Genomic DNA, 18,109 nt, shown 5'->3' with positions numbered 1-18,109 from the left:
TGTCACTCACGTGAATTCATGCAGGGTCCACTGTTCCTCGTGTGACATGCTTGCTGGAAGTGTGGCACGGTGTCTCGGTGTCCGGGGGCTGTGCAGGGTACCTGGAGCCCGTGGGCTCACAGGGGGGCTTCCTCACCGAGGGCGTGGCATTTCAGCCGGGCCTTGAAGCCCCTAAAAAAAAAAAAAAAAGAATATCATAGGGTTTCTGTGAATACATTTTGAACTCTTCATTTCTACTAAGACAAAAATCATTTTATTCATTGGCTTTAGGAAGAAAAGACAATGCGATAGAAGAAGAAGAAGAGGAGGAGGAGAAGAAGGAGAAGAGGGAGGAGGAGGGGGAGGGGGAGGAAGAGGGGAGAGAGAGGGGGAGGAGGAGGAGGAGAAGAAGGAGAAGAGGAAGAAGAGGGAGGAGGAGGGGGAGGGGGAGGAAGAGGGGAGGGAGAGGGGGAGGAGGAGGAGAAGAAGGAGAAGAGGAAGAAGAGGGAGGAGGAGGGGGAGGGGGAGGAAGAGGGGAGGGAGAGGGGGAGGAGGAGGAGGAGAAGGAGGAGAAGAGGAAGAAGAGGGAGGAGGAGGGGGAGGGGGAGGAGGAGGAAGAAGACCTAAATATTGGATCTGGCACACCCCGTTGTTGTAGGGCTCTCGGCAAGAGGAAATTAATTGTAAGGAAAACATGACAGTGATGGATGCCGCCACTGAACCGAACGGTGACAGCATGCTGAGGACCAGTGTCCCCTCCTCCTCCCAGCCAACGGATTTCTCGTGCCCACTCCGTGCCAGGCAAACCCCATGATGGGAGACACGGAGACAGATCGGACCCGGGACCTCTTTCCCGTTTGTAAAATATGTCAGAGGCAGGCAGATATGACAAAGCCCCCATGGCAGCCGAGAAGGGGGCGAAGGCTCAGCAAAGGGCCCGTAAGGAGTGAGCGCCCTCACTGCCTCTCGCTGCTCCCTCCCCCCAACCGCACCCTCTCACCCAGAGGAGTTTATGAGAAGCATGAGCCCTCTTTAGCTTCTCCCCAGGGCCGTCCAAGTTCAGTACCTGATTTTGGAGACGAACCAGACCCTTCAGGAATGAAAGACAAACCCCCCAGGATCCCACAGTACAGGGGGCAGAATGGCCTCAGGGGTCAGCACCCCACCCCGCCGGGGGTCTCCCTCAGCTGCAGGGAGGATGCCCGGGCAGGTGCATCAACGCTTAGACCACCTCCCCAAACCGGGGGCATGTGTGGGGGCTCAGCCTTGGGGGCTGGCCTTGGTGTCCCCCTCTGCCTGCTCCTGCTTCCTCCTTCTCTTGCGCTGAGCCCCACCTCCCCTTCCCAGGGGTGGGTTAAGTCCCGTACAAGGTGCAGGAATTCAGGGCTCTCTGACCCCAAGCCGGTGGGGCCCCGTTTGAGCAGCCTTTGCCAGTCTGACCACTACACGTTCACCCCAGCGCAGATGACCCGGCATCGTCTCCTTTTCTCCGTCTCCAGCCAGTCATGGCCCGGCCCAGGAAGCCCTTGGCCGCACAGACTGTTCTCCATACCGGCAAGCGTGACGGGGTGCCCCCCCCCACCCCCAGAAGGTGTGAGCATATTTCTCACCGTCTGCCACTGCTCATTGTTGAAGGAAAACTCCACATCCCCAACATTTGCTTGGAGGGAATTAGATCATCACCTCCCCACTAATGAAGCCAGGCTGTGCAAACAGAGGGAAGAAAGGCGGCAGGTTGTCTGTCTCTTGGGGCGGCGGCCCAGAAGCTGGCACCCCAGGTGTCTCCGAGGCTCCGTGCACATGTTTCGAAAGCGGCCTACGCCAAGCTGGTTTGGAACATCCCCAGGTGATGTTTGCCTTGGTGGCTGGGAATCCCGGCCCTGAGCGGGGACTGCAGCTCTCCGGGACCAGAGCAGACGTCTGCAGCATTCTGAAGGCGGCAGGTGCCCACCCTTCCAGGCTTCGGAGCTGCCTCTGTCTCTGGTCCCTTCGGACCCTGCGCCACCACGGGCTTCTCTGCTGGGGAAGAAGATGCTACTCTTTCAGATGGAACAGCCACCCTCCTTAGCTTTCCAACTGAAGTCTCTACGACTGTGCGGCTCTCTCGTTTATTATTATTTTAAATTAAGATATACTTCACCTTGGGGCACCTGGGTGGCTCAGTCGGTTGGGCGACCGACTTCACTCAGGTCATGATCTCACGGATCATGAGTTCGAGCCCCGCGTCGGGCTCTGTGCTGACAGCTCGGAGCCTGGAAACTGCTTCAGATTCTGTGTCTCCCTCTCTCTCTGCCCCTCCCCCATTCGTGCTCTGCCTCTCTCCTTCAAAAATGAATACATATGAAAAAAAATTTTTTTTAAAGATATACCGCACCTCACATCAAATGTTATGTAAATGGTGAGCATCTACAAACAGACCCTTCCATGGTTCTTGGTAGATCGCTTTGCATAATAACACCGTGTAACCATCACCACTGTGTAATTCTGGAACGTTTTCATCACCCTCCTCACCAAACCCCTACCTATTAGTCCCAGTTTCCCCCTTTCCCTTCATAACCTTGGTCACCTCTATGCTATTTCTTGCCTGTTCTGGATACTTCTTGTAAGTGGAATCATACAATACATGGCCTTTTGGGTCTGGCTTCTTTTACTGAGCATAATGTTTTCAAGATTCATCCATATTGTAGCCTCTGTCAGCTCCATTCCTTTTCATGGTTGAATAATATTCCATGATATGGATATGCCCCACTCTATTTACCCATTCATCGGCTGGCGGACACTTGGACTGGTTCCCCTTTGGGATTATTCTGGATAATGCCGCTACGAATAAGCCTTTGCTATGAACATTCGACTTCGGTTCTCTTGCATATATACCCAGGGGTGGAATTGCTGGGTCGAATGCTCGTTCTGCGTTTCACTTTTTGAGCAATCTCCGAACTGTTTACCACAGTTGGCTGCACCATTTTACATTCCTACCAGAAACGTACCAGGGTTCCAATTTGTCCATCTCTTTGCCAACATTTGTTACCCCTCTATGCCTTTTCTTTTCTTATTGTGTCCTCCTGGTGGGTGTGAAGTCATGTGTCCTTGTGGTTTTGATTTACATTTCCCTCCCCGCTAATGACACTGGGAATTTTTTCATGTGACTATTGGCCATTTGTATAACTTTGGAGACACGTCTATACAAATACTCTGTCCGTTTTTAAACTGGGCTATTCATCTTTTTATTATTGAATTGTAAGTGTTCTTTATATATTCTGGATACTGGACCCTTATCAGATACATGATTTGAAAATATTTTCTCCATTCTGTGAGCTGTCTTTTCACTTTCTTGGTGGTGTCTTTTGATGCACAAAAGTTTTTACCTTTGATGAAATCCAATGTATCCTTTTTTTTTTTTTGGTTGCATGTGCTTCTGCGGTCACATCTAAGAAACCACTGCCTAACCCAATGTCATGCAGATCTTCTCCTGTGTTTCCTTCTAAGAGTTTTATAGATTTAGCTCTTGCATTTAGGTCTTTGATCCATTTTGAGTTCAGGTTTGTATATGGTGTGAGGTAGGGGGTCCAAACTCATTCTTTTGCAGGTGGTTATTCAGTTGCCCCAACACCAATGTTTGGAAAGACTATTCTTTCTGCATTGAGTAGTCTTGGCACTCTTGTCAAAAATCAACGGACCCGAAGTTATTTCTGGACTCTCGGCTTTAGTCCATTGGTCTATGGGGCTACCCCTATGTCAGCACTAAACAGTCTTCATTTGTAGTAAGCTTTGAAATCAGTCATTGCAATCCTTCAACTTTGTTCTTCTCTAAGACTGTTTCGGCTCTTCCATCATGAGAACGGCTTTTCACAAAGTTCACAAACTTTAGGTATCTGGGGCCACACAAGGTATGCTAAGTATGCAAAACTGGCTGGCTTCATAACAGCACCTGAGGTCCGTTCTTTTGACACACACACTTGTTTTCATCCTAAACAAACATAAAAGTGTGCTTTCTTTAGGTTTCCTTGCCACACACAAGGATACCCCTCTCCGAGACTCCTTTGCCATCAGAAATGGCCATGAGACAGGCCTAAGTTCCAACTGGGAGACATAAGCAGAACTCTGCTGGGGCAGCTTCTGGAACAGATACTATGTTATAAGATAAAAGGAGACAGGAGCGGGCTCTCGCTCTCCAGCAGGCCTGGGATTGGATGAGGCTGGAGATGTGCCCAGCATGCGCCCCATTTAAGGAGGCACCGGCTCTCAGCACCACAGAAGGACACCGTAGCATCTGAGAGCAAACGCCTCCTTAAATATATACACCTCTCTTGCCTCGTGCTGGTCCCAGCCCTGTTCTCTCAGCCCCTTTCCTCTTCTTCCGGCTCTGAACCCCAGACCAGTCTTATGCCTGGAACCAGGCAGCTCTCTGGTGAGGCCACAAGATGGAGGGCACAGGTCACTGTGTTACCGAGATGGGGAGAGCCTGGGACCCAGGGAGACTGCCTTTTCAAGGTTCCTTAACCTGTGGGATAATCACATGTCTGTTAAGATAATGCCCGAACCCCCTGAAAGGTAGGTTTTCTGTTACCTTCTGCCAAAACATCTCTCATATACAGATTTGTGGCAAGGAGTGTGGGTTTTCCATTTAAAGCTGTAAGACATTTTCAAGTTTGCAAAGTGAGTCGAGGACTTCATGAAAACTAAATATTCCTGCTCTCTGAAAGACACTGTTGAGGGAATGAACAAGCAGCCAATGCGAAAATACATTTGCTGAACATACATCTGGCAAAAGGCTAAAATCTAGAATAGAAAACGAATTCTTCCAACTCAATGTTAAGAAAACAAACAAACTTCCCCCCTCCCCCCCCCATAACGGGCAAAAGATCTAAACAGATACTTCACCAAAAAAAGGATACAGATGGCAAATAAGCATCTGAAATGATACACAACGTTATTAGTCGTTGGGGAAACGCAAATCAAAGCCACAGCAAGCTACCTCTTCTCATCCAGAGGATGTTAGATTTGGGCTAAAATGTAAAAGCTCACAGGGGCGAGTGCTGATAGAGACAGAGCAGCTGCAACTCTCACAAGGGGCTGGCGGGGATGCAACACAGCACAGCCTCACTGGAAAAGAATTTGGCATCTTCTTATAAAGTCACACATACATTTACCTTAACTACCTAGCAATGCCACTCCCGGGCGAGAGCAATGAACACATCGGTCAAAAACTCGTGTGCAAATGCTTCTAGCAGATTTATTTAAAATAAGTGCACACCGGCAGCAACCCAAATGCCCATTCACGGACGACTGGATTAAGAAACAGTGGCATAGGGGGCACCTGGGTGGCTCAGTCGGTTGGGCGACCGACTTCGGCTCAGGTCATGATCTTGCAGTTTGTGAGTTCAGGTCATGATCTTGTAGTTTGTGAGTTTGAGTCCCGCGTCGGGCTCTGTGCTGACAGCTCACAGCCTGGAGCCTGCTTCGGATTCTGGGTCTCCCCCTCTCTCTGCTCCTCCCCCACTCATGCTCTCTCTCTCTCTCTCTCAAAAATAAATAAACGTTAAAAAAAATAATAAAAAAAAAAACAGTGGCGTATCCATGCAATAGAATACTACTCAGCAATAAAAGAGAATGAAATATTAATACATTCAACACTGTGGATGAATTTCAGAAACATGCCGAGTGAAAGACACCAGACTTAAAAGGCTGCATTGTACGAGTCCGTTTACAGGAACTTCTGGAAGAGACAGAGCTCCAGAGATGCAGGTCACTGGCTGCACGGGTTGGGGAGGTTGGTGATGAATGAGAAAGAGGCACAGAGCAAGTTTTCGGGGTGATGGCTGTTCCATATCTTGATTGTGATGCTGGTTGTACAAATGTGCACACTTGTCAAAGCCTTTGGAACCACACACTCAAGAGGGCAAATTTACTCTATGGAAACGCGACCTCACGAAATCTGACCTTCAAAAAAACACTCTAAAATACGACTAAGGCCAATGACTCGCTCAATCACTGTACCCAAACACAATAGGTAAAACCATGAATGTTGGACAGTAGAATGAATAAATTTTAGTTTTTGGTTAAGCTTAATATTTTTTAAAGAAAGGGTAACATTTTGGGGCACCTGGTGGCTCAGTCGGTTAAGCGGCCGACTTCGGCTCAGGTCATGATCTCCTGGTTCATGGGTTCGAGCCCCCTCGTCGGGCTCTGTGCTGACAGCTCAGAGCCTGGAACCTGCTACCGATTCTGTGTCTCCCTCTCTCTCTCTGTCTCTCTCTCTGCCCGTCCCCTGCTTGCACTCTGTCAAAAATAAAATAAACCTTTAACAAAAAGGTAACATTTTGCTAAGTAGAAGAAGCCACATACTATACAATTCCATTTATATGACATTCCGGAAAAAGTAAAATGACAGGAACAGGAGTCAGACTCGTGGCTGCCAATGGCTGGGGGTGGCAGGGAGCATGGATGACAGAGGGACACGGGGACATTCGGGGGGTGATAACCTTGTTCTCTATCTTGATTGTGTTCGTAGTTACACGACTGTATGCATTTGTCAAAACTTACTGAACGGTGAAAAGGGCTAAATTTTACTGTATGTAAATTCTATCTCCAATTATGTAAATTACATACACCTGACTTTTTCAGAAAGTAAGCCGAGCAAAAGGAAATTATTAGAGAAATAATCATACAGGTGGTATGCAGATATGGGAAAATTTGTGGAGGTGGGGTAAGAATGAATATATTTTGAGAAACACTTAATCCCAATTATATCGCACTCTAAAAAGACAAAACCAGCTCTGGAAGGTGAATGGGGGTGTCTGTGTTCTCCCATCTGATCTACCTAACAATTTGGCATTTTTGTGGTTGGCCCCGAGATAGCGTAAGTGACGAATCAATGAAACAGCCCTCTAGGGAGGAGGACAGAGACGCACTTCTGAGCAGCTTGATCCCAGGCCCCTCCACGGTCACCCACGTCATTCAGCTCCCGCCCGCCGGACACCGGGGACCGATGACAAAGTATGGGCAAGAGTCAGACAAGGAATGATGGAGAAGCGCTCGCGGCAGCGACAGAAGCCATGCACAGACCTGAGGGGCAAGTGGAGAAAGAAAATTCTAGAATTCGAGGAAAAGGATCCAAATGGGAGAGGGGTGCTTGTAGGAGCTATGGCCTCCGCAGAGGGGCTCAGGAAACCTACCCACCCCCCAGTGGGATTGGGAGAGACAGGGAAGGAATGTCCCCGTTCACTCTCCTGTAGCGTCCTGCTGATGCTTTCGGCCCGCGGGCGCCCGTCTTCCGCAGGGACAGGCTCCCAGGGCACGGAGCACGTGAAGACAGAGGGCAGTGTGTGTGTGGGCGCACGGAGAAGGGCCAGCACACCACCTCTGTTTGAAAATGAGGGTTTGGCATGAGGGATCCTAGTGGTGATGGAAATGTTCTGTCTCTACCGGATCAATGTCAATTGCTTGTGACCTTGTGGTGTAGTTTTCGCAAGATGTTATCATGGGAGGTAACTAGGTAAAAGTACACAAAATCTGTCTGTAGTATTTATTAGCACTGCATGTGAATCTGTATTGCAAAATAAAAAGTGCAATTTAATTAAAAAAAAGAAGGAAAGAAAGAAAATGAGGGTTTGGGGCACCTGGATAGCTCAGCGGCCAGCTCTTGATTTCCACTCCAGTCATGATCTCCTGGTCCCTGAGTTCGAGCCCCGTGTCAGGGTCTGCCTCTCTCTTCCTCTCCCTCTCTCTCTCAAAAATAAATAAACGTTAAAAAAAAAAAAAAAGAAAATGAAGGTTTTATTATTATTCAGCTCTCACGAGGCCAGAGATCAGACAACAGCAGTTGCAAAGAGGGAGTTACACTCACAGATCCTAGACACAGGAGGCCACGCAGGGAAGCTTCGTGGTCAGTCATGATCTGAGAGGGGGGCAATGTGGCCGGAGCCTTTACTGCGGTTTCCTCAGGAAGGAGCAGGCGAGGCAAGTCTAAAGAAGCTTAGGATTGGCTGGTCTGAATAATTGAAGGGCTGTCTCTGGTTGTCCGGTGCGTCCCCCTGGGGTGATGTGGGCAGGGGGCTCCTGGCAGTTAGTGAGGCAGCACAGGGTGGACTCTGGATGGGTTGGTGAAAGGTGTGCCAGAGCCCAGAGCCCTCTGGAAGGCCCAGAGGTCAGAGCATCAGACATGGAAACTGGAAACTGTAGTTATTACAAGCTGGTTGTTACAAGGTTATTACTCTTGTGGTCCCGGTGGATGGAGATTTCAAAGTTGCTGTTGCTCTAGAATACAGAAAATCTCTGCAAAAGTGACCCCCGCAACAGAAGCTACGACCCAGTTCCCCTGGGGAGGGGGACGCCAGATGACGGAAGAGGCCATTAACAGCGTCAGTCCTTATCGCGTTATTCCAGGAGCTGGGGGCCCAGGTCCTAGTTGCTAAAGGCCCTGAGGAATTGGTCAGCCCCGTCCTGTCCACCTTCCCAAGGCCACCCCACAGGCTGCACAATTCTTCAGTGGAGCCCTCCCGAAGCCACGGCCCCCACCACCCTCTTCCTTCCACTCGGATGCAGCCTCCACAGATGGCTTAGCCCCTGCCCCCCATCTTCCCCCCACTCTTGTCTCCGGCCCCGATTCCCTCCCATTCCTGACAGTGAGCTCTTCAGGACCATAACTGCATCTCCCTTTAGACTGCCTCAGCGGTGACCCGGCCCTCCACTGATCCTTGCGTGCCGTGGGAAACAGACCCGAGACCCATGGGCGGTGGTCAGGTGGCACTTGGCTTGATGAGAGGAGAGTGGCTTCCGCCTTGGGAAGGAAAAATCACACGGGGCCAGACAAAGACCCATTGTCCCCAGCATCCAAGCCCACCCTCCCCTGCCCCTACCCGCACCATCACCACCATGGGCCAGGCATGGGCAAGACGATGGGAATATATGGGGTCAACGAAAATGGAGAAAGAAGGGCCAAGGATAAGCCTCAGAGTGCAAAGGAAGAGGAGGGAGGAGGGGATGGCTGGCTGGAGAAGCCATTTGGAAACACCTACTTGGGCTCCTGCAATGAGCTGGCTTCCTTCCCCCCAGCCTTTGTGGATGCAGATGGCTGGGGCAGAATCTCTAACCTGGTGGGGTGGGGGTGCGGGTGGGGGAGGGAAATTGCTCATCTGCCCCGGGCCTGTCTCCCCTCTGCCCTCCCACCAGTCTGCAGCCTTGCATGCCAACCCCTCTGAGCCCACTCACTCACCATCCACCCCGTAACATCTGCTCAGCCCAGAGGCCCTCTGGGGAAGCTTCCCTGCTCTCCCTTCCACCGTGGGAGGGCTCTGCCTCTGTGTCCCTGGCTTCCCGTGTTTCCCCCAATCGTCGCCCTTTTACTTCGGTATTGTAGATGCCGAATTTCTCAATGTCCTCATCTGTAAAATGGGACTCATAATAGTACCTACCTCAAAGGTTTGCTGTGCAGACTCAATGGATAAGAGGCATATAAGGAATCTAGAAGAGTGCATAACCATGCTAGTTACTTATGCCTACTTGTTACCATAGTGCCTAAGTAATCGCTATTATTGCTAACCGCCCATCCGTGTCCCTGCACAAGCCCGAGTGTTACACACAGTGCATGAGGAAATGTTCGCACAACAGCAATGACGACCCCAGAAGCAGATGGTCAGGTCCGGTCCAAACTCACAGGATTCTCGGCCTGGCTGCTGGGTGCTATGCGGGCATCACCCCTGGCAATCTCCATGACAACCAAATCGGGGCTGGGCAGAGGGGAGCCGAGGGATGCTTTGGCAAAGCTGCCCAGAGAGAGCTGGGCTGCGCGCCGGGTCTTGAATGGCCAGAGCTTGGCCTCTTCTGCCCACCTCTTGCCCCAGGCCCGGCTAGGAGCAGGTGCCCTGATGCCCGTGTGTGGTCACAAAGGCTCATCTTGTGCCCGGCTGTGATGCTCTAGACCAAGGGGGGCCTAAAATCTCCCCGAGGGCCCAGCAGCTGGAACCACCATGCTGCCAGCCCCCAGTGCCTGGCAAACAGCTCCAGGTCCTCTAATTCCCCCCCCCCCCCCGCTCCTAGAAACTGGCCATTAACCTCCCTCCCCCCACAGGCACAGGAGGGGAGCTACACCCTCCCCGCCTGCCTTTTCGTCCAACACAATTAGGCCCTATTATTTCTGTCGTGTTGATTCTTGAAATCATTTTAAATTGTCGCCCTTTTTTTTTATGCTTTGGAAGAGGAAAGCGCCAAAGAAGATGAAAACAGAGAAGTGTGCCCGCATCCCCCGCCTGGTTCCTGGTCCTCCCCCCGATCCCCCCATTTCTCCTGACCTGTTCCCTTGGCAACCATCAACTCGCTCCTGCAATATTCAAAGGGAATCTCACAACTGCACATCAGATGGGACACGGGGTGTTTTCGGTTCCCTGAGACCAACTGGCGGACAGACAGACAGACACCCAGGGAAGACATGGACGCAGACACACAGAGATAGACAGACAGAGAGGCACAGAGACAGAAAGAGACAGAGAGAAAGACCCAGCACAAAAAGACAAAGACACCCAGACTGCATGCAGACCAGAGATACCAGAGCTTACGGGCAGAGTGATGCAGAGACAGACAGACAGACTCTCAGAGTGACAGTGGGGGAGAGACAGATGTAGGAAGAGACGGCTCTAGAGAGACAGAGAGAAAAGGAGGACACCTGTGAGAAAGGAAGGCGGCAGAAAGGAGACAGGTAGGGCCAGGTGGGGGCAGGGGGACAGGGGAGGAGGCCCAGGGAGGCACTGTAAGTGCTGGGTCCTAAGCACAGTGGCCCGGCCCCCCCACCCCACCCCCTCCCCCACCCACCTCTCTCCCACTCCTCTGTTCCAGCTTTTCTCCTGATCAGCCTCCTCACCTCAACCAGGCCCCCTCGGGCTCCCACACTCCCTCTGCCCCTCTCACCTCTGTCAATGCTTCTTGACAGCCTGGCCTGGGGCCCAGGAGGGGGCATATCCCTGACAAGGACTATGCCATTTTCCTCTAGATGCTGATGTTGGGATTCTAGACACTCTGGCAGAACGTAGGGAAGAGAGTCCCACAGGCATCTCTCAAAGCACAGGGACTCTGAGGAGGGCCCCAGGAAGACCCCTGGAGGGGTAAGGTTTGGGGTAAGCACATTAGCTCACTCAGCAGCCCTGCGGATGGGGAGGGAGGGGGGATGCCTCCAGCAGCGGTCTGCCCTGTGCCCTTGATCCTGTTCCCTCACCGTGGCTCAGCCCCTTGGACCCTTCCTCACCCAGGCCCAGACCTCTTGGCTCTCAGCATCTGGCCCGAGCCCAACCACTGGAGGGCTGTCAGCTACAAGGCCGGGAGAAGGGACCAGAGAAGGTAAGGACACTGAGGTCAGAAGCTGGGGGGCAGAGTGCAAAGGCAAAGCCAGGGTCCACTCAGAGGGAGCACAGCAGGCAAGCCTAGATCACATACCAGCTCTGTCACTGACCACTGGGCCGCCACAGGCCAGTCATTTAGCCAGTGTCCCCATCTATCAAGTGAGTAAATGGCCCAGAGTGATCGCATAGTAAGGCATCGAGAACGTACATGTGTGGTGAGCTCTGATTAAAACCAGTGCAACAATGACGGCGACGACAATCCATCATAGCTTCTTGGCAGAGACGTGGCTGGAACCTGGCTGCAGTCCACAGACCCAGATGCCTGCCAGGGCCAGCAGCAGGGGGCATGAGAAGCAAAGTGGGATCTGGGGGTGGGGGTGGGGGCGGAGGCAGGACGGTGGAGCTCGGGGGCCCATCCACCACGCAGCGCCGCCTGGCCAACTCTGCCAAGTTTTCCAAAGGAGCCAGAAATAGGGATTTTTTTTTTAATACCAAATCTTTGAGTTTTACATATTGGTCACCAATTCCATCTGCACGGCATTCTGCTGGGGGCCAAATAAAGCATCCATGTGCTAACTTGGTTGAGGGCCCTTCCGTTGCCCGACCACACACAGCGAGCTGCATCGCTGCGGGCGCAGGAGTCCAATCCACCCGCAGGGGGCGCCTTGGTTGGGGCTGGGGAGCCCCTCAGGGAGGTTGAGCCCAAACAGGCCCAGCCTGCAAATGTGCATGGCTTGGGACAGAGGGAGGGGACGCTGCACTGCGGACCAAACCACATTCCCCAGGCCCCCCTACAGGTGCACAACGCCAGGGGCCTCAGCTGGGCAGCCCCCACCCACTATGGCCCTAGGATGCTGTCCCTGCAGCGGGTTAGAGGGCAGGTCCCCCCCCACAGAGCCACGGAGAGGAGACCCCAAAGACTTGGGCTCAGGACGCGGCTCTGGGAAGAAGAGGGTCAAAGACCACGGTTCTCCCATTGGCGGGAGGGTCTCCACCCTGCGGGACTTGACTTAAGTGCCATCCCTGAGGGCCTGGCCCTGGAAAGTATGATTTGGTGGGTCTGGGCGGGCCTGGAATGAGTGTAGACCTCACTGGGAAGCACTGGGCTGGGGTGATGCTGGGATCCTGCCAGCCCCATGGCCCCGAGGAGCTGCCACCTTCCCCCACCAGAGACCTGCCTCCCCCCACTGCTGGCCCCCATGCTGCTGAATCTAAGGAAACTGTATTGACCCCTGTTGCTTGATGACTCACAGGGAGGCCTATGCAGGAACCGGCCCATAAAGGTCTCCAAAGGTTCCCCTCCCTCTGTAGGACCCCCACCCCCAAATCAGGGGGGCCTCTCCTAGGGAAGCAGCCAGGGGCTGTAGCTGAGGCCGGCTGGAAAGTGTTGGTCTCTTGCTTGTGCATGGTAGATGCCAGCCGACTCCAGCAGTGCCTCTTCTGGAAGCACCCAGTCCTCGGGGCGCCCTCCCCACCCACTGTCCCTCAACCCCCACACAGCCAGTCGCAGAACCCGGTTGCTGGGACGCACCGCACCCATGCCCAGACAGCCATGCTGGATCCCCGCGGAGAGTAGGTGCCCCCCTGCAGGCGGGGGAAGCCGGGCGTGGGCAGGTGCGCCGGCTGCACCCGCCCCACCCCCAGCCTTCTTGCAGTTACGGGAGACGCCCCCGCGCCCTCACCATCAATTCCCCTTTTGCCTAAGCTAGTTGGCTTTCTGTCACTTGCAACCAAATGTATCGCCCCAAACCTACTGACTCAGAAGTTTTGTGTTTTTAACAAGTTCCCAGGTGATTCACGGGCCGGGCCGCACTTGAGAACCACTGACGTACGGCACCGCCAATTAGGCCGCTGGGGTCCCGGGGCCTCGGCCCGCGCCCCCACGCCGAAATCTGTCAGTTCCAATGCAAACCTGCCCTCCCCTGTGCCAGCATCTGCACATCAAACTCCGGTTATATAATCGCACACAGCAATGAGGGGGGAGGGGGTCTGGGCCTCGGTGCCCAATCACTGAGCCGCCCGGAAGGCATGAAGCGTCCCCCCCCCCCCCCCCCGCCCCAGGGAAAGCCCCCAGAGGCCTTCTCTGGAGATCATAAAAGATGCAGAATGTGGGGGGCGGCGCTTTCTATCACAAAGGCTTTAACGGAGGAGAACAAAGGGAGGGAATCCAGGATGCGTTTTATTCACCTGTTCAACAGATCTTCCCGGTGTGTGACCGACCATCTGCCAGACACTGGGCGGGGCCTGGGGGTTCGAAGGTGAGCCAGGCAGGGGTCCCCTGTTCTCCAGAAGGCTTCCATTTAGGGGAGAAGGTGTGCATTCAACCAGGTCACCACTACATGAGCAAGTGATACTGACTGTGCGGGAAAGAACAGGGTCTGGGCACACATGGTTTCTGAGCCCCAACACATGTTCTCTCGTGTACTCAACTGGGTACCTGCCGATCGTAATACATTCTGTGGCCTCCTCTGCAGCTCTGCGTGGCCCCGTGACAAAGTTCTTACAGGTGGAGGTGTGGACAGAAGTAAGTGTGTGACTTCCTTCGGAATGTCTTGTGGTTGGAGAGATGAGCCTCCCCTTGCTCTTTCTCCTTCCTTCTCATTGGAACGGGGGTGTGATGGCTGGAGCTGGAGTAGCCTTATTGGTCTTTGAGGGCCATCCTACATGTCAAGGACCATGGAGCACGATAGAAGAAACCCAAGTTCCTGAGGAATGTGGAGCCACCACCGAAGTCCAGAGCTGCTTAGCTCTGGACCTCATTCATAAGAGAGAGAAAGAAACCTTTATCTTGTGCAGCCACAGTGGTCCCGAGACAACGGCACTCTGAGAAATAATTATAACAGGGGGAAGTGGGGAGAAGGGCAGCTACTCAGGAAGCCAGTGGAGGCATGGAGGCTGGCTTGGGGAGGCCACATGGAGCCTGTGGTCCGAGCAAGGGGTCTGGGGGCACCGGAAAGGGTTTCCAAGCAGGGGAACAACACGGACAGGTTTTCAACTGTAAGCATCCCCTTCCCCTCAGACTGGGACCACCATAGACCCCCCCCCCCAGTTCTGTTCAATACATTGGTGGGTACCAATATTGCCCCCTTTTCCACATGGAGAATTGGGGAGGTGAAGTGACAGGCTTGGGGCAATTCAGCTCACATGAGTCACAGCAGGGACTTGAGCCCAGATCCATCTGGCTGTCAGACCCTGAGCGTTCCCCTGTGTTATGGTCTCTACCACTCCCAGCCCAGACCCTTATCTCCCAGGTGAGCACGTTTGTGGTACAGCCAGATCCCCCAGTAGAAGGACAGGCCACTTCAGTCCTGGCTCCAAACACAGAAGTCACTGACCCCAAGCATGCGCTGCACAGACTGGGGGACTGGGAGAGGCCAGGCCCTGGCCAAGCCTATCTGTGCAGACCAAGGATGGGGGCAGGTCGTGCTGGGTCTCAGGCCAGCAGGGGCTAGGGATTTGGTCTGTAAAACCATCCTCTTATTTAAGCCCGGAGAGCCAACCTTGGCTTCCCACAGATAGACATCATCCTTACACAGACCCCACGGGGTCACGTCCACAGGCACTGTCCCTTCTCCCCTCACCCCCAACATCCCAGAATCATAGGGCCAAACTCATACTTGCAGAAGATGCCATTACAGAGGAGAGACCAAGAGGGGCTGAGCTCTCTCTGGGTTGCACACATAACAGGGCTTATCAGCATTGCTTACTGAAGACCTGGCAACAGGATATGGTGGCCCCTCCTTAGCCACGCTCCTGACAGTATGGAAAATACATCTGCAGAAAAAGTAGAGAGAAACTCAAGGCTTGCCCTGTCCCTTTGATGACACCATGAACTCCCCCGAGCCTCATTTCCTCAGAACCACCTGGTTCAGATGAAAGTATTTTGTAAATTAGAAAATGCTCTGCTAATATGGAGCCTGGATATAATTAGGTGTGGCAAGAGTTGGTTCCTTCATGGTGTTTTGAATATAGAAAATTTTCTGTCTCCCACCCCCCCCCCACGCAAATATCTTATCCATGACAGAATTCATATCATTATCAAGTCACCCGTTCAATTACAGTATTGCCCATCGAATCTCTTTTGGGAAATGCAAATCCCTGCTGAGAACAATAAAACAGTATCTAATTAGTCATTTACATTTTAGTATAAATGAGTTTCTGCCTAGCCTTTCTCTGAGGGGGAGGCTTAAGCAGGAAAGGGACGTTTATTAGGGAAAAGGTGATGAGAAAGGGATAAATATGGAGGTAAGGACAGACTTGCTGGGGGTTCATTTCTAGCAGGCGAGGTTAGGTCTGGATACAGCTGAGATCTCTTAAGGCCCGGGAGTAGAGGAAGACCAAGGAGGCACCCAGAGGAGGGGGCTGGCTGCCTAATGAAGAGGTAGCCGTTCTTTACCTTTAATCTCTCTCCCCTTCACTACCCCACAACCTGCAAATACACGTAAGATCCTCCCACCCAGAAAAGTCCCACCACCCCTCTTTCGATGTTCCTGCACATCCCAAACACAGAATGTGGGTTTTTTTAGAGGCGGATAGTCTTGAGTTCCATGTTTGACTCTGCCATTTCGCCTCAAAATGGCTGCAAGAAGCCACCGTTTTATTTATCTTTGTACCTCCAGATTAAAGCACAGAGCTTGGCACCAAAAAAGCTGGCCCCCAAAATGTTTTTGAACCAGAATTGCTGAGCCTCAGTGTCCTCACTCGCTTTTCACCAAGGAAAAGCATAGTGAAAGATATGTATGTATACTAAAGCATAAGTGATTGATAAGATTTTGCCTTTTAAAGAGGGGCGTGCAAATAACCATCTGAAAAGAGGCACAACACCATTAGTCAGAAGGACCAATGATAAGCCTTTCCTCACAAGGCAGTGATAAGAACTAAATGACATCATTTAGCCACTAATGTAGTAAACATATAGTGAGCATCTAATGTGTTCCAGACACTGTTCAAGGCACTGAGCATAAAGCAGTGAACGATAAAAAAAAAAAAAATTCCCTGCCTTCATTTAGTCTCTTCTGAAAGTAAGGGACGGACACTAAATGAACAAATAAATGAAGAATAACTCAAAAGTTATTACAAAGTCCATGGTGATCAGTCCCTTGAAGAAGATTAAAATGGAGTAGGGGAATGGTGCATGATGGGGGATTATCATTCTAAATAGGGTGGTCTGGAAAGACCTCGCTAAGGAGGTGACATTTGAACAGAGACATGAGTGAGAATGAGCTGTGTGACGGTCTGGGGTAAAAGGAGAATCTAAGAGAATAACCTCATTACCTAAGGGCGGGCGAAGGTGGCTTGAACAATTATACAGAGAAGCTTCCGACATAAAGAACATAATTGACAACTTGGACCATGTTACAATGAAGACTTTCTGGCCATCAGAAGGCAACATCAGGAGACAGAAAAGGGAAGCCACAGAGTGAAAGAGGATATCCACAATATGTACCTCTGTCAAAGGATAGATCCAAGATAGGAAAAAAAAATCCCGTAAAGCAATAAGAAAAAGACACACCATTCCATGCAAAAAATGGGCAAGGCTTGGACAGAACACCAAACATAGGAGAGCACGATGGCCAATACACTCGTGAAAAGGTGCTTGACTTCGTTAATCATCAGAGAAATGCAAATTAAAACCTTGATGGGTTACTACCACACACCTTCCTAATGATTATAAAGAAAATGACAGAAATATATCACACATTAAAAATACGGACTTGCCCCCCCACTACTGGGGGGTGGGTCGGTTGGCACAACCACTTTGGAATGTAGATGTGTGGTTCCTGTTAAAGCTGAACACACACACACACACACACACACACACACCCTATGACCGAACAATTCCATCCCTATGTCTCTTCCCAACTAAAAGCCATCCACATGTTCACCAAAAGAAGTCTACAGGAATGTCCACAGCGGTATTTTTTCTAAGAACTAACAAAAGTCTACTGAATGCCTGCTAATGCAAAAAAAAAAAAACAGGTGGATTTGAAATAGGGGAGGCTAGGACAAGCAGGAAGCCACAGGTAGACCAGACTCTGCATTGGTCTCTCACTGCCACCTGCCAGCTTCCACACTTATTGATGGAGCAAACCAGCCCAAGAGTTGGAGACACGGATGAACTTGACTAATACACTATCCAAGGAGAGGGGGAAGGGTTATTAAAGTCAAAAGTGGCTGTAGCCACTTCTGCTTTCCAAGCTATGTGGCACAATCCAAAATGGTGAAAAAAAAGCAATATTGATTCTGTGCCCTGAAGAATTCATTAAAGAATGAGGGTGTGAAATAGGTGGTTACTGTTTAGCGTAACATCTAATGACTCCCTAAATATGAAAATGTAGGTGTATACTGAGAAGAGAGGGAAGCCGAATGCACCCACCTAATTGAGGGAAATGAAGTTGGGGGAGGTTGAGGGAAGGGGTCCCAGAAAAGAAAGATGTGGCCAGCCCGTGGGGGAGGGAGGGTGTAGGCAACGCCGTGGGGGGCCCTTCAAAGGGAGGCCAAAGGCGTCTTGAGGACAGAGGATGTGTCTTGTTTACTTTTGCGTTCTCTGCCGAGAGATGCTGTGACATCTCTCTCTTCAATCTTCTTAAATCTTCAGCCAATTTTGTAACACATCCATCTGCCTGGTGTACAGAAAAGAGAATGTGTCATACATCAGCAGCAATAGAAAGCAGAACAGAGACAGCCCATATGGGGGAGAGAGACAATCCAAAAATGGAACCATTTCAGCTACAAGAGAACTCAGCACTAAGAGTAAAGTGGGCAAGTGTATACCTCCTCCAGGACTCTCACAGTCTGGG

Source organism: Panthera pardus, unplaced genomic scaffold (genome assembly GCF_024362965.1).
Source record: "Panthera pardus isolate Hobbes unplaced genomic scaffold, ASM2436296v1 HiC_scaffold_8, whole genome shotgun sequence".
Lineage (NCBI taxonomy): Eukaryota > Metazoa > Chordata > Mammalia > Carnivora > Felidae > Panthera > Panthera pardus.
This window is presented reverse-complemented; position numbering follows the sequence as displayed.